The sequence below is a fragment of the Mytilus trossulus genome, chromosome 8 (assembly GCF_036588685.1).
Source record: "Mytilus trossulus isolate FHL-02 chromosome 8, PNRI_Mtr1.1.1.hap1, whole genome shotgun sequence".
Classification (NCBI taxonomy): domain Eukaryota; kingdom Metazoa; phylum Mollusca; class Bivalvia; order Mytilida; family Mytilidae; genus Mytilus; species Mytilus trossulus.
Genome location: NC_086380.1, coordinates 28,721,601 through 28,735,014, shown reverse-complemented (window position 1 = coordinate 28,735,014; position 13,414 = coordinate 28,721,601). Strand labels below are relative to the sequence as shown.

Here is a 13,414-nt window from a genome sequence, read left to right as displayed (position 1 = left end):
TTGTATGACAATAAAGATTATTCTTATTTTTGAATATATAATAATATATATATGGTCAAAGAGTAAATTCCTTTAAGTAAAACAAAATGATGACATGTCTAAATAAATGAAAAAAATGTTGTTTTGAAATCTTTGTCTTTTTATTTTATTTCAAAAAAATTGTAAGGGTTCCGCGGAACCCAGTGTCTCGCCTATTTTTGCTGTAAATCGCAGGCTCAACAACAATGAGGAAAAACATCAATAAAAATATTCCTCTTGTTACTATTTTATGATTGTAAGAAAATCTAAGTCCATTTAAAAGTAAATTACAGAAAAAAATAATCTTTTTACAAACTTTACTTCTGGATACAATCTTATGATCATAAATAAGCTTCTGTCCAAGTTTGGTACAAACCCAGGATAGTTTAAGAAAGTTATTAAAATTTTAAAAACTTCAACCACAGAGTGAATGTAATGGTTCCCCGCAGAAAAACTAAGTCCATTTAAAAGTAAAATATGAAGAAAAAAATTTATTTATTTACAAAATTTACTTCTGGATACTATATTATGATCATAAACAAGCTTCTGTCCAAGTTTGGTACAAACCCAGGATAGTTTAAGAAAGTTATTAAATTTCTAAAAACTTTAACCACAGAATGAATGTAATGTTTCCCTGCAGAAAAATCTAAGTTCATTTATAAGTAAAATACGGAAAAAATGAAATTTTATTTTTACAAAATTTACTTCTGGATATTATCTTATGATCATAAACAAGCTTCTGTCCAAGTTTGGTACAAACCAAGGATAGTTGGAGAAAGTTATTAAAATTCTAAAAACTTTAACCACAGAGTGAATGTTTTGTTTCCCCGCAGAAAAAACTAAGTCCATTTATAGTAAAATACGGAAAAAATGGAATTTTATTTTTACAAAATTTACTTCTGGATACTATCTTATGATCATAAACAAGCTTCTGTCAAAGTTTGGTAGAAATCCAGTATGGTTTAAGAAAGTTATTAAAATTTCAAAAACTTTAACCACAGAGTGAATATTTGTTGACGCCGCCGACGACGCCGACGCCGACGGAATGTAGGATCGCTTAGTCTCGCTTTTTCGACTAAAGTTGAAGGCTCGACAAAAATAGAACTTTTCTTTGTTATAGCATGTATAGTTTCATTGCAATACATGAATATGCAAACAATTTGAATTATATACCTTATACATAATATTATGGGTATATTTGCAAATTTATAATACAAACACTTTTTCTGTTAAAGTTGTAGTTTTCTTTTTTCATTGCTTGCTATGTACAATTATTCAGTCCACTATACATGCTACATAAGAATTAAGTCAATAAACAGTAAAACTATTTCATCCACCAGAATATTCCTGCAATTCTTAGACAAAACATTTTTTCAATCTGTTCTTCAAAGATCTTTCTCTATACATCTTTATTGGATGGAGCAATTCAAATGAAAAGCAAGTTTATTTGGACAACAACAAACTTAAATTTTTTTCATTCAGTCCTTCTTCCAATTGATAATTCCGTACATTGTTGCATTTCCGTGATCAAGTTCTTGTGCATCTAGACTATGATTGTGATGATATGACTCAATCTTTTTGTTTAGTCGTTATGTTGAAATTTCCTCTTTCTTATAAATGAAGGAAAAAACATGTTCCATTTCAAATTCATAAAAAAAGTCGCACTATGGAGAAAAATATCAACTTTAAGTTTTCTGTTCAGTATTGATCTGTTGAATGATGACCATGAAAATCAAGATGTCTGACCTACAAATACACAAAATTCAAAAATTATCAGTGAAGAGCAGCAATAAAATAGCTATTTTATCATGTTTACGAACATTTCGAACATTTCGATAAACTTTCATTTGAATATTCATTGTTAGGACTCTTATTTTAGTGCTTTGTGTCTATGATTTACATATTACCGTTGTGTTTGGTTCCTTGGTGCAGACTTTTAAGATAACCCCATTGCAACAAATGTCTACAATTTGTTCAAATGTTGTGTGCTGTTATTAAAACCACTGTCGGGTATAAAGTTTGTATATAAGTTTAATTTTTGTTAAATTAATGGGCTTACGGGTCTAAATCATTTTTATAGGATTTCGCTATATTTTTCTATAAATGAACTTTATCAAATATTTCAAAGAAAAAGAAAAGAAAAAAATAGGGTCACCATTTATTTACGATTACAATGCCCCTTAGAAAGAAGCATACATTTTTGTAAAGGTACTTTTTTTTCTGTTGAACTAATAGGAGAAATAGAGGTTACATCGAAATGAAAAAAGAACTAAATTATGGAAATGGCTTAAATTTTATAATAGTTTAGTTTAAGAACGGTTTATTTGAAAATGATAATAAAAACTTAAGGTCACAGATGAGTTAAAAAAGATATTACAATTCTAATGCTGAAAAATGGCATTTTGGCACCAAAGGGAGATAATTTTGAGTTTCAATGATACCAGGGTTTCCCCTGGGTCAATTATTTTTTTCGCCACCTCTTTCGCCAAAACAATATATTTTTCGCCACTTTATTATTTTTTTCGCCAAGTAACACAAATATATTTTTCATTTAAAATTTTCCTTTTTTCCAGCCCCCCCCCCCCCTAAATAAGAAGTGTTTTTACAACAAAACGATGCATCTTATCACTTGGAATTGATCCCTTGAGTAAGGTGTAGTCATTACATTGAAGGGTTTCTCTCATGCCAACCTTTTGAATAGATTTCTTCATAACGACAGTTTTCTTTTCTAGACCATCGTACATAAATAAAACTATATGCTTTGAAACAAGTGTGTAACTGAAACGACTTTGAAGTACCCACTCAAATCAATGATCCACATGAAAGTTAAATGATAAAGTTTTAAATCAGAGACCTTTCTTGCTTTTGGAAATTTTTCGTCATAACAACAATTTTCTTTTCTGCACTATCATTAAAAGAAGGAGAGGAAGCGTAAAAATTTTGCTTCAAACATGTGCGTCGCAAAGTGGTCAATAAATCCCTTTTGTGACATGTGACAGAAGCCATTTAATCATATCATTTTGTCACATCATACAATCAACACCTTTATTAATTCGTCCTTTGATGTCGATAGCTATGAATGCAATCAGCTGATTATTGATTTTCTGTCAAAATCTTAACGAGTTCAAGGTGAATTCCGAGTATTGTCTGATCGGAAAAGTCAGAGAAACCCGAAAAAAGTAAATAAATATGATGGCTGAAATAAATCGTTATATATATTTCTTTCGCCAAATTCTTTCGCCAATGACGAATTTTAATCGCCACAATTATTATTTTTTCGCAAATTGCGAAAATGGCGACCGCCAGCGGAAACCCTGATGATACAAAGGAATATACATTTTGAAAGTCATCTGAATGATTTTTGTACCATATGATAAATTAACAACTTATATAATAAATAAAGTTAAGTTATGAAAAAAAAAACTGTCCCAAGTCAGGAGCCTGTAATTTTGTTTATGTGTTACATATTTGTTTTTTGTTCATTTTTTTTACATAAATAAGGCCGTTAGTTTTCTCGCTTGATTGTTTTACATTGTCTTATCGAGGCCTTTTATAGCTGACTATATGCAGTATGGGCTTTGCTCATTGTTGAAGGCCGTACGGTGACCTGTCACCAATAATTGTTAATGTTTGTGTCATTTTGGTCTTTTGTGGATAGTTGTCTCATTGGCAATCATACCACATCTTCTTTTTTATATACCCAAGAGCCTCCTTAAATGTCATTTGAACCCTATTGGAGAAAAGTCTAATTGGATATCAGACTGCCTCTTATTTTTATATCAACCCAGAAATATTATGCCTGTCTAATATCAGGAGCTTGTACATAGTTCAGTGGTTGATGTTGTTTCATATATGTCATTTTGGTTTTTTATAATTTTTTGTTTTTAAAAATTTGTATGGTTTATTTAAGTTTGAATTGTTGCTTTGTTTTAAATTGTGTTAGTGTTGTCTTTTATAGAATACTATATTATGTATAGGGTATGGTTTTTTTGTATTAATTACAGGCCATCATTGGCCTCTAATAATTAAGTACAATGCTTACATCCTCTAAATTGAACTCTGATGGATAGTTTTCTCTAATGTCATTTATCATACCACATCTTATTTTAATAAATATTCAATCATTGTTCAAGGTCAAAAACTTTATTAACAGTGGACTTACCATTTAGACTTGTTGACCTCTGTAAATCTATTTTTGTTGATAACTTCTTCTGTTTGTAGTTTCCCTTTATCTTTAATGTTCTTGCCCTACACCTAAAGGGGTAAAGATTATCTTAATTTTAATGACAAAAATAACTACTACATGTATTACATAACTAGTAAGCAACTGAAAATGATGCCTCATTTGTATATAAAGTTGACATTGCTCATTATTCTTGCCGTTTAAAATTATCATTATTCTATGAAAATGAGGTCACAGTAAAATTAACCTTGGCAGACAGACATCTTCCTATTTTTATATGACACCTTGCAGTCATTCCATACAACATGAAGTAGACCCATGCTTATAATATCTGATAAAATGACAAAACCAAGAAAACTTAGCATTGACCTAAGAACCATACAATGTGGTCATGGTTATATGAATCTGCCAGACAGACATTCACATCTTAAAATTGTTACATATCCACCAGATATAATCAACTAGTACCTGTTACTTTAAGCATATGATAAAATGACAAAACAATGCAGTGTTACATTGACTAATGAACCATAAAAATGAGGTCAAGGTCATATAAAATATGGCAGACAGACATGTGCATCCTACAATCATTCCATTCACTAAATCAAGGAGCATTATTGCTTACAGTATCCGGAAAAAGGACCAAACCACAAAAACTAAACATTTTCATAGTTCCTTATACCCTGCCACATTTGTTTATGTATGTGCCTGTGTAACGGTTTATTTCTTCCTCTGAGATATTTTATCCTGGGGATAATTTGTCCCGGTAATATTTTTCCAGGCATGGTATTTCACAGGTAGATTTTTTCCAGAGGAGTGAAAATCTATCTGTGTTATGCGGATAGTATGTATCGGTATATATTTGCCGTACAATATTTCACAGAACCTTGTGAAATATAGTCCCATTAACTAGTAAGTAAGTTTATACTCACAATCAATAAATACCTGACTATAACTATAAAATGTTTCACAAAGGTAGAACAAATTTGCATAATTTATCAAAGGGAGGTAATTATGAGCAATTTATATTTTAAAGACATTAATATAATAATATTCCTGAATCTATTTCATAGTGAAATTTTGTCCTTGAATCTTATTTTTTGTATATTCATTCATATAAAAAGATGACTTACAACATAATTTTTTAATAAGCCAGATAAAATTTAACAGGTAAATACTATCCAGCTGTTAAAATTGCTTTTGTTCCAATATATTGTTATGCTATAATTTATCTGATTTCCATATGCAACTACATCTTTTTCACCAGACAAAACTATTTATATAGTTAAAAAAATATTATCATAATCAACTTCTTCAATTACTGTTAAACAGTAGTAATGCAACTATATTCCTTTACCTTTTAATTTATAATTGTACTGAGATCTGAAAACAAAGTTCTCACTTTTACATGTATTTCGCTTACCTTATTTAATCATGATATTATTTCACAATTACGATCTTTGAAATTATTTCTGGTTTTCTTTCTTATGTTTAATCATAGATGTAATACCCATCTATGGTTTAATGATAATTTTCTTTTTAAAAGAATGATATTTACTTGAATATTTCAGGATTTTTTTTCAATGATAATTTGTGAAATGAATCCCATTATAATACATTTTAGTTTACAATAGAGGTTTAATTCAAATACACTTTTATTATTTCATAGTGTTTGTAAAGGATAAGTTTTTGCTAAGGACTATTCAATAGGTTAACTACTCAGATAGAATTTCACGGCAAAGGAAAAAATATCCCAGGAAAATATTCTCCTCCGGATAAAAAAATAACAACAACTACTGTGACATTTTTTCCTCTGGATCAAATTTCACCCAGATATAATTTTGCTTTACACCTGTTCCAAATCAGAAGCCTATAATTCAGTGATTGTCATTTGTTTATGTGTAACATATCTGTTTTTCCATCTATCATAAGTTTTGTACATAAATAAACATTAGTTTTCTTGTTTGAATTGTTTTACATTGTCATTTCTGGACCTTTTATAGCTGACTATGCAGTATGGGATTTGTTCATTGTTGAAGGCTGTACAGTGACATTGAGTTGTTAGTTTCTGTTTCATTTGGTCACTTGTGGAAAGTTGTCATATCCCACCTTTTGTTTTATCATGGATTTGTATAGTAAGGTTCTATCAAGCATTTCTCCTGTTTTGTGACGAATACAAATAAATTTCATATTTAAATACAATACATGTATATTGTTTTTATACTGAAATCATGAAATCACTAAAAAAAAAAAAAAAAGTGTAACAAATATTGTTAAAAAAAAGTGTTTGGAATTTCCCTCTTGGGGTACCATTTTGGGGGTATTTCCCTATGACCGTAGTCAAGGGGGTAAGACATAGACATTTTAATGAATTAAACAGGGAAAAAGTAATATAAGATATGACTTCGCATTCTTCTTCAATTTTTAACGTTTTTATCACAGGCACTTTGAAATGTTAATAAAAAGTTGTTTTCAACTTGTCGCTAAAAAAAAGATAATCTTCGATAGTCTTTCACCTAAGGCAAAGAAAAAAGTTTGTCCAGAGAAAAAATCCATAGCCCCCCCCCCCCCCCCCCCCCCCAGAAAATCAAATGGTTGCTGCCTAAACCCCATATTGACAGAAACAAGTGACTGTGGTTTTTATACATTTATATATACAGATATTTTATTTTTTTTAATTTTTTCTGAATGCGAGGTGCATATTGATATTAAAAATAAATATATCAGAACAGTAAATAGAAATAAAAAATAATGCCCCCGAGGTCATATATTATAGGACGAACTATTTGTCCTATCAAATTTGTGACTTTATTTACTGTGTCTTTTTATCCTGTGACTTTCTTCCGTGTTTACCTTCCTTCTAAATCAGTGAACTGAATATTTGTTTTTGTAGTAGTACGGATAACGAGTCGATATCTGTTATTAATCATGCAGATTAATGAGGAACATTGGTCAATTATTCCCCTTTAATGATAACACAGGTGGCAGTGCTGTAGATCAGGTCCAACACACAGCATCTCTTATCTATATCCTATTGAGAATTACATTGTTTATATTTGTATACAAATTACAATAAGATTTTATTAATAAATGTCTTTTATCTGGATGTGTCTTGTAGAGGTGGTCATATGTTTTTAATAGATGGGGATTTAAAATAAAAAATGGACAAATAGTCAACAAAAAGTAAAAAATATGAAAATTAAGCACATAGAATTAATAGTCCTATATTACATGTATAATTTATGAGGGGATATTTTCTTCTACTAATTCATGATTTTTTTTAATACTTATTATGCTATTTATAATTTTTCATTTTTATTATCAATGTGCATTATATTTTTTAATGAAAATATCAGCAGAAAAAGGATAAATTACACAACTGTAATGCTTAAATGCATCTATTATAGGACAAATAGAATGGACAGCTAGCAAAAACAGCTTAGTTTGCTGTGATTTTTTTTTTTGCAGAGTGATCATGCATCAGTTAAAAGTTTTTACAATGAAAACTGAAGTGAAATATTCATTAAAATTAATTTATAATTAATAAATATAATTAAATTAACAATTTTTGATTTTATGAACTATCGGTTTGAATTTTTTTTTATAATAAGTAGTTCTTTCATTTCAGCTTTGAATTTTAAAATACTTTTGAAAAGATATTTGAAAGTGATACACAGGCAATTTTTTCCAACGTGTGTTTCACGTTTGTGCTCATCACGTGAGAATAACGTTTGTCACACGTGTGTATCAACGGGATAAACGTGGTGTGGACAACGTGAATATCACGTGATTCTCATATTAAAATCACGTTGGAAAAAATTGCCTGTGTAGTCATGTTTGTTGGCCCAACACTAATTTTCTCCCAAATGACATTAGACATGGCAACAGATCTAGTGTGATCAGTTTATTTCGGGATGTATATGGACATTTGAATGCTTAAACTGTAAGCCACCTGATGAAGAACCAAGAAAAAGAAGTGACTTTGACACACATATTCCAAATTTAATGGTTTTATTTTTGCTTTATGACTGACTCAACTATAAAAAGAGGAAAACTGTCATGGCAAAGTAAACTACAGAGACATGTTTACAATGAACTGTTAGGCCTGTATTATGTAACCTGCAACACAACCGCACTGATACTCTATAAAAATTGTTGAGGTATTTCTTTATGTAAACATTTTGTAGGTGATTTCTAGCTCTTTTCATTTTGATAACCCACTTTACTTTGGCAAAAAAATAGTCATTTAAATGATTTTTGGTTCCTAGTCACTGGTATTTAAGAAATCTATTGTTGTTAAATTGCTCAGCTGTATTGAAGAGTATTTAACGCTATTGGTTCCAGCTATATCTCGTTTGATATTGATGTAAAATATGTGCAAAGTCTTTTACAAAATTCTGATTTCTGTCATTTGATTCTCATTTGAAAATTTAAAAAGTGTCTTCATGAAAAAAAACCATCAAGTTCAGAATTGAAAGCTGGGTTTTGTTTTAAAGCTGTCATATATATAAATATAAAGATTTCTTTCAGTTTAATTAGTGAAAATTATTTTAAGATTTAAACAAATAAAAAAAACATGCTTAATTTATATATTTGTGTAAAAAATTGAATTATTATAAAATAGTCATAAATACAAACATGTACATAATGGTTTACTTTTATAAATTGTTACTTAGATGGGAGAGTTGTCTCATTGGCACTCATACCACATCTTCCTATACATGTACCTATGTATCTAACAACTCTTTTAAATTCCATTTTTAGTTATTAATAAAGAAAGAAATAATAGTCTTTAATTGTAATTATGTGAAAAAAATCTCTCATTTTTCTTCCACTGCATGATAATACACATACACTCCTTTAGTTTTTTTTGTTTTTTGTTTAGGCAATGTATCCAACATTTGACACATTTATCATTAATTTATTAATAGTGATTAAAATAAACAATATAATACAAATGAATCAAATAATAATTAAGGCTGAATTATCAACATATACATATTTGTGTATCATGTGTCAATGAATGCATGCTGACTTCTTATCATACAAACAGATGTTGGACCTGATCTACAACAGCGCCACCTGTAATTAAGTGGGGATAATCTTCACCAATGTCTCTCATTGAGAGTCAACACTTACACAGTACCTGTTTCAGAGTGTCAGCTAAAAACAAGGAATCACTGGTGATAGGGGAGTGTAACCGGTGATTTGCTCCTGAATCAGATAAGATTTTCCAAAGCCAGGAGAACCTCTTTTAAAATTGAGCACAAAGTCGCCTGAGGAATTAATAATAATGCTACTAAAAATATTTTATTCCCCCCATTTTTCACTTTAATTACCAAATCTTCACGCGACTGTGCTTTGCGTGAATATAAAAAAAATGACGAGGTCGACCTCACGAATGAATATACAATTGAAATACTGGACCATCGATTAGCAGAGCTCGAGCAGCAGACTGAGTAAACTTCCACATAAATATCTAAGTTATTTACGACTAATACTTACTGTGCTCCTGAAATCAGAATAAAGTTGTTAAATACATTAATTTGTGTTTTTACTGCTACGAATTCGAAATATGTGAATCAAATGCTAAGTATGCACCAGTTGGACTGAGCAGAGAATATTATTCTCAATCAGGAACAGTCTATACTAAATAAAACTGTTAACAATAAGAATAGAAAGTCCCTGTAAAATGGCAGTTAAATCCTAACAGAACTGTAACGTAATGATACATGCATTTTAAGTTCCAGCACCTCACTCAGCACCCTGGCCCAATACACTGAGTAAGCAAACTTGTGTGTGTGACTGTCAGTCTTATAATATAAAACTGCGTAGGTTCATAACGTTTGAATCAACGTTTGTTTGGATATTTTTTTAGGATCTTTGTAAAATAATATCTTAATCTTTGTTAAAATACTATTTTAAATTCTTCTATTTTTTTTTTCATAATTAATTATGTAAAGTGTACTTTTTAAAGTTTTAAATTTTAAATATAAAATAAATAATCCATTTTGATTTGAGGAAATCTTTTTGAACTGTAATGACATGGTCAGTCAACTGATTTGTTGAAATGCTGATTACAGGTAATTATAACATTCAGTAATTTTCCATTACCTCCCACAGTGCGTGTGCCCTCGGGTGTATAACGTATAGTTTTCTAGAGAACATCCTGTCTACGTGTAATACAGGTTGATGACATTACACAAAATTTCTTTTGTTAAATGTATCTGTGTCCATTCCCAATTTTAACACACATTTTTTTTCAAAAAATCATATGAAATAAAGAAGAAAAGCAGCAAATATAAACTTTAGTAACTGCGCATTTAGAAAACATAAATTCAATATTGCACGAACCAACCCTTGAGAAAACGTATACATGTATGCAGATGTGTTTTAAAAAAAAAAACCTATTCCCATTGGCTTTATTTCACACTAGGACTTAAGATAACCAGAAAGAAGCATGCAGTGTTTATCCAGATAAATGGGGACCCATTAACTTCCAGTCATGCTTCAGTGATTTCCTATTTAATCTACCATTTTTCCCCAAAGATTAGGGGGGAGGGGGGGGGGGGGGGCTGGAAAAAAACTAAATCCGCCTCTGCTAGCCTAATAGGGAAATCATTTGGTCTGATACTCAAAGATATGTACAAAATGTATACCTATTATGAACAAAATTAAGAACAAATTAATTTTTAACAATTAATGGAACGTCTAAAAACCATTCAGGATCTCCTGGTGCACGCAGGACATAAAATGTCACTTAGGAAATGTATCTATATACGTTTTAGTGAGCGTTGAGGGTATACATTCGGTTGATAACTCATTTAATAATCTTGAAAAAAAAAAATTTGGATAAAATCAGAGACATACAATACATGTATCGAGACTTATAATACATGTATTATATGTCTCTGATAAAATCAAACCATCTTGAAAGAAGTTATTTAAGTTTGAATCGGCTGTTTTTTGCATTGGGATGCCAACGTTAACCTTAATTTTATTTACAAAAATGCCAAAACCTGCAAATATATTTTAGGCAGGAATAGACATTTTATATATCGATTATTTTTACACCAAACGTTTTCGTAATTAGTACATGTACATAGTTTAATTGTGTAAATATATATAATTGTGTGTGGTGAGACTTTATTAAATATTGAATCTGAATCTAGTTTTATAAAGTCCATCATTGCTTCAATTAACCCCTTGATGAAATTTCGATGGCGAGATCCGTTAATTAATAAATTAAGTATCAATCTATCTATCGGTATACGCCGTTATTTGGGATACGTCACCTCTTCACGGATGACCGATGATCATATTCAATACCAATCATCATGTGAGTTTGGTTAATTGGTCTTGAACCATTAGGACTGAGTGGAGATGACATAATGTGTCTCTGGTGATGATTATAAACACATAGAAGTAAACTTTGCCAGAAAAAGTTTCCTTCGAAAAAATTATAAAAATATGAATATGCTAAATATTTTTTATTTCGTATGTAATAATTGAAGACGTTATAAGAAATTTAAAAAATCTTCACATAGTTGGGAAATTTTCGATTGAAGTTTAAAATTTCATTTAAAAACGTTTAGAAATATAGATCTTATTCGATGTACAATTATGTGGCCCGTATGGATTGGAGATCAAATCCCCGTTTAATTATATGGGTTGCCTACTTTCGTCTATTTATATTGCCCATTCTATATAAATCAAGGGTTTGTACAAGCCCTTGCTATAATAAAATGAATCTCGTCGCCAATGTCACCATAATAACACAAAGTTTAGATACAATCTTCTCCTAAACAGTTTGCCATCTAGCAATTCCAAAAGAAATTTTGAGTCGAAACTTAAGTATTAAATTTATGAAAAGAATCACTGTTGTTTTTTAGCAGTAGATGTCGAAAATAAAACTGTATAAATTCCTTTTTCTAAACTTCTCAAATAATATAACATTATCTATAGACAGCTTATATATGCAAATCCTTTTAGAAGTATGTGAGCGTATAGTAAAATTTGTTTAACCCCCCCCCCCCCCTTTTTCCTTCTATAAAATTTAATTGTAAACTGTTCGATTTTAGTTTGTGTTTGCTAATTAACTGCGGTTCATGCTGTCAAAAGTAAAAAAAATGTCTCCTTGTGTATGAGTTATTGATAAAAAAAATATTTGAAGCCGCAAGAAAAATCAATCATTTCCTGAACTAACATACATTTATCTGTAAATAAAGACAATTCGCCTAAAACTTTCTCTCGTATAATGAAACAATTGTAAAATAATTAATTCAACGACTTTTTCTGCCTGTTTACTAATACTTTTCTTGTTCAGTTTTTGGTTTATACCAATTGCTCTTCATATATTCGAATGATAATTACTGATCACAAATTTTCCAGATGCTCTTTTATCCTTTTTTTCGTATCGAACTAATATGTTAACAGTTGAACCGAATACTCTTTTTTTTGAGAATTTACAAATTAAATTTTAAACCACAAAATTCTACACTTTAGTTTTTTACCTGTTTTTTGTTTTTTTGCTCTGTTTCGAATCAACAACCTTTGACCCCGTCTCAAACATAGCCAACACCTCGCATGGCGTATTCGCGATGTTGAGGTATTGACAATATACAATCAAATTTATCAAGTAAGTAATTTGGTGTTGAATGCCAGTAGATTAGAATTTGTTAATTGATTAATTAAATTTTACCTGTTAAAGGATCACTGTCTGTCTAGCTGTCAAACTCATGTTCATTTATTTTAATCGAATTCACATAACGTGAAGTGTTGAGTTTGTTTTTTTTTAAATTTCACGCACAATCTTGGCTGATATGCATAAAACCATTATTTCATGAAACTGCATGAAAAATTGACTTATCGCACAATACAGAACTAAAAAAAAATAAACCACCAAAAGTCCACATAAGAGATGTGAATTAACAGAATAGAGAATAACGGACAAAGAAAAAAAGGAATAAAGAATAGTGAAAGAAAGAGAAAAATAGAAAAGTGTAATAATGGAAAAAAAAGTGTAAGTTATTAAAAATATAGCTAATAAAAGAAGACAGATAAATAAGTAAACAAGACCCCCCCTCCCCCACACCAACCCCGAGACGATCCTTACTTCAACTGTTATTTGATACTGCCGAGTTGTTTTGAGACAAACACACGTATAAGTAGTCAGCCTGTACTACGCAGAAAGCCTCTTGCATCAGTTTTATG

The 13,414-nt window shown here is 30.1% G+C and overlaps 1 long non-coding RNA gene across 4 annotated transcripts; it reads right to left on the bottom strand.

Annotated features, from left to right (window-relative positions):
* Nucleotides 1–1,119: 1,119 nt before the first annotated feature.
* On the bottom strand, nucleotides 1,120–12,955 carry LOC134680770 (uncharacterized). 4 transcript variants are annotated; one of them, XR_010100501.1, is made up of 3 exons: nucleotides 12,715–12,955; nucleotides 4,181–4,272; nucleotides 1,120–1,764 (listed from the first exon to the last, which is right to left on the bottom strand). It is a non-coding gene; the product is annotated as an uncharacterized LOC134680770 (long non-coding RNA). The 4 variants fall into 4 exon arrangements; XR_010100500.1 differs by lacking the exon at nucleotides 12,715–12,955 and adding an exon at nucleotides 9,707–9,858; XR_010100503.1 differs by lacking the exon at nucleotides 12,715–12,955 and adding an exon at nucleotides 7,018–7,068.
* Between the last annotated feature and the right edge of the window lie 459 nt (nucleotides 12,956–13,414).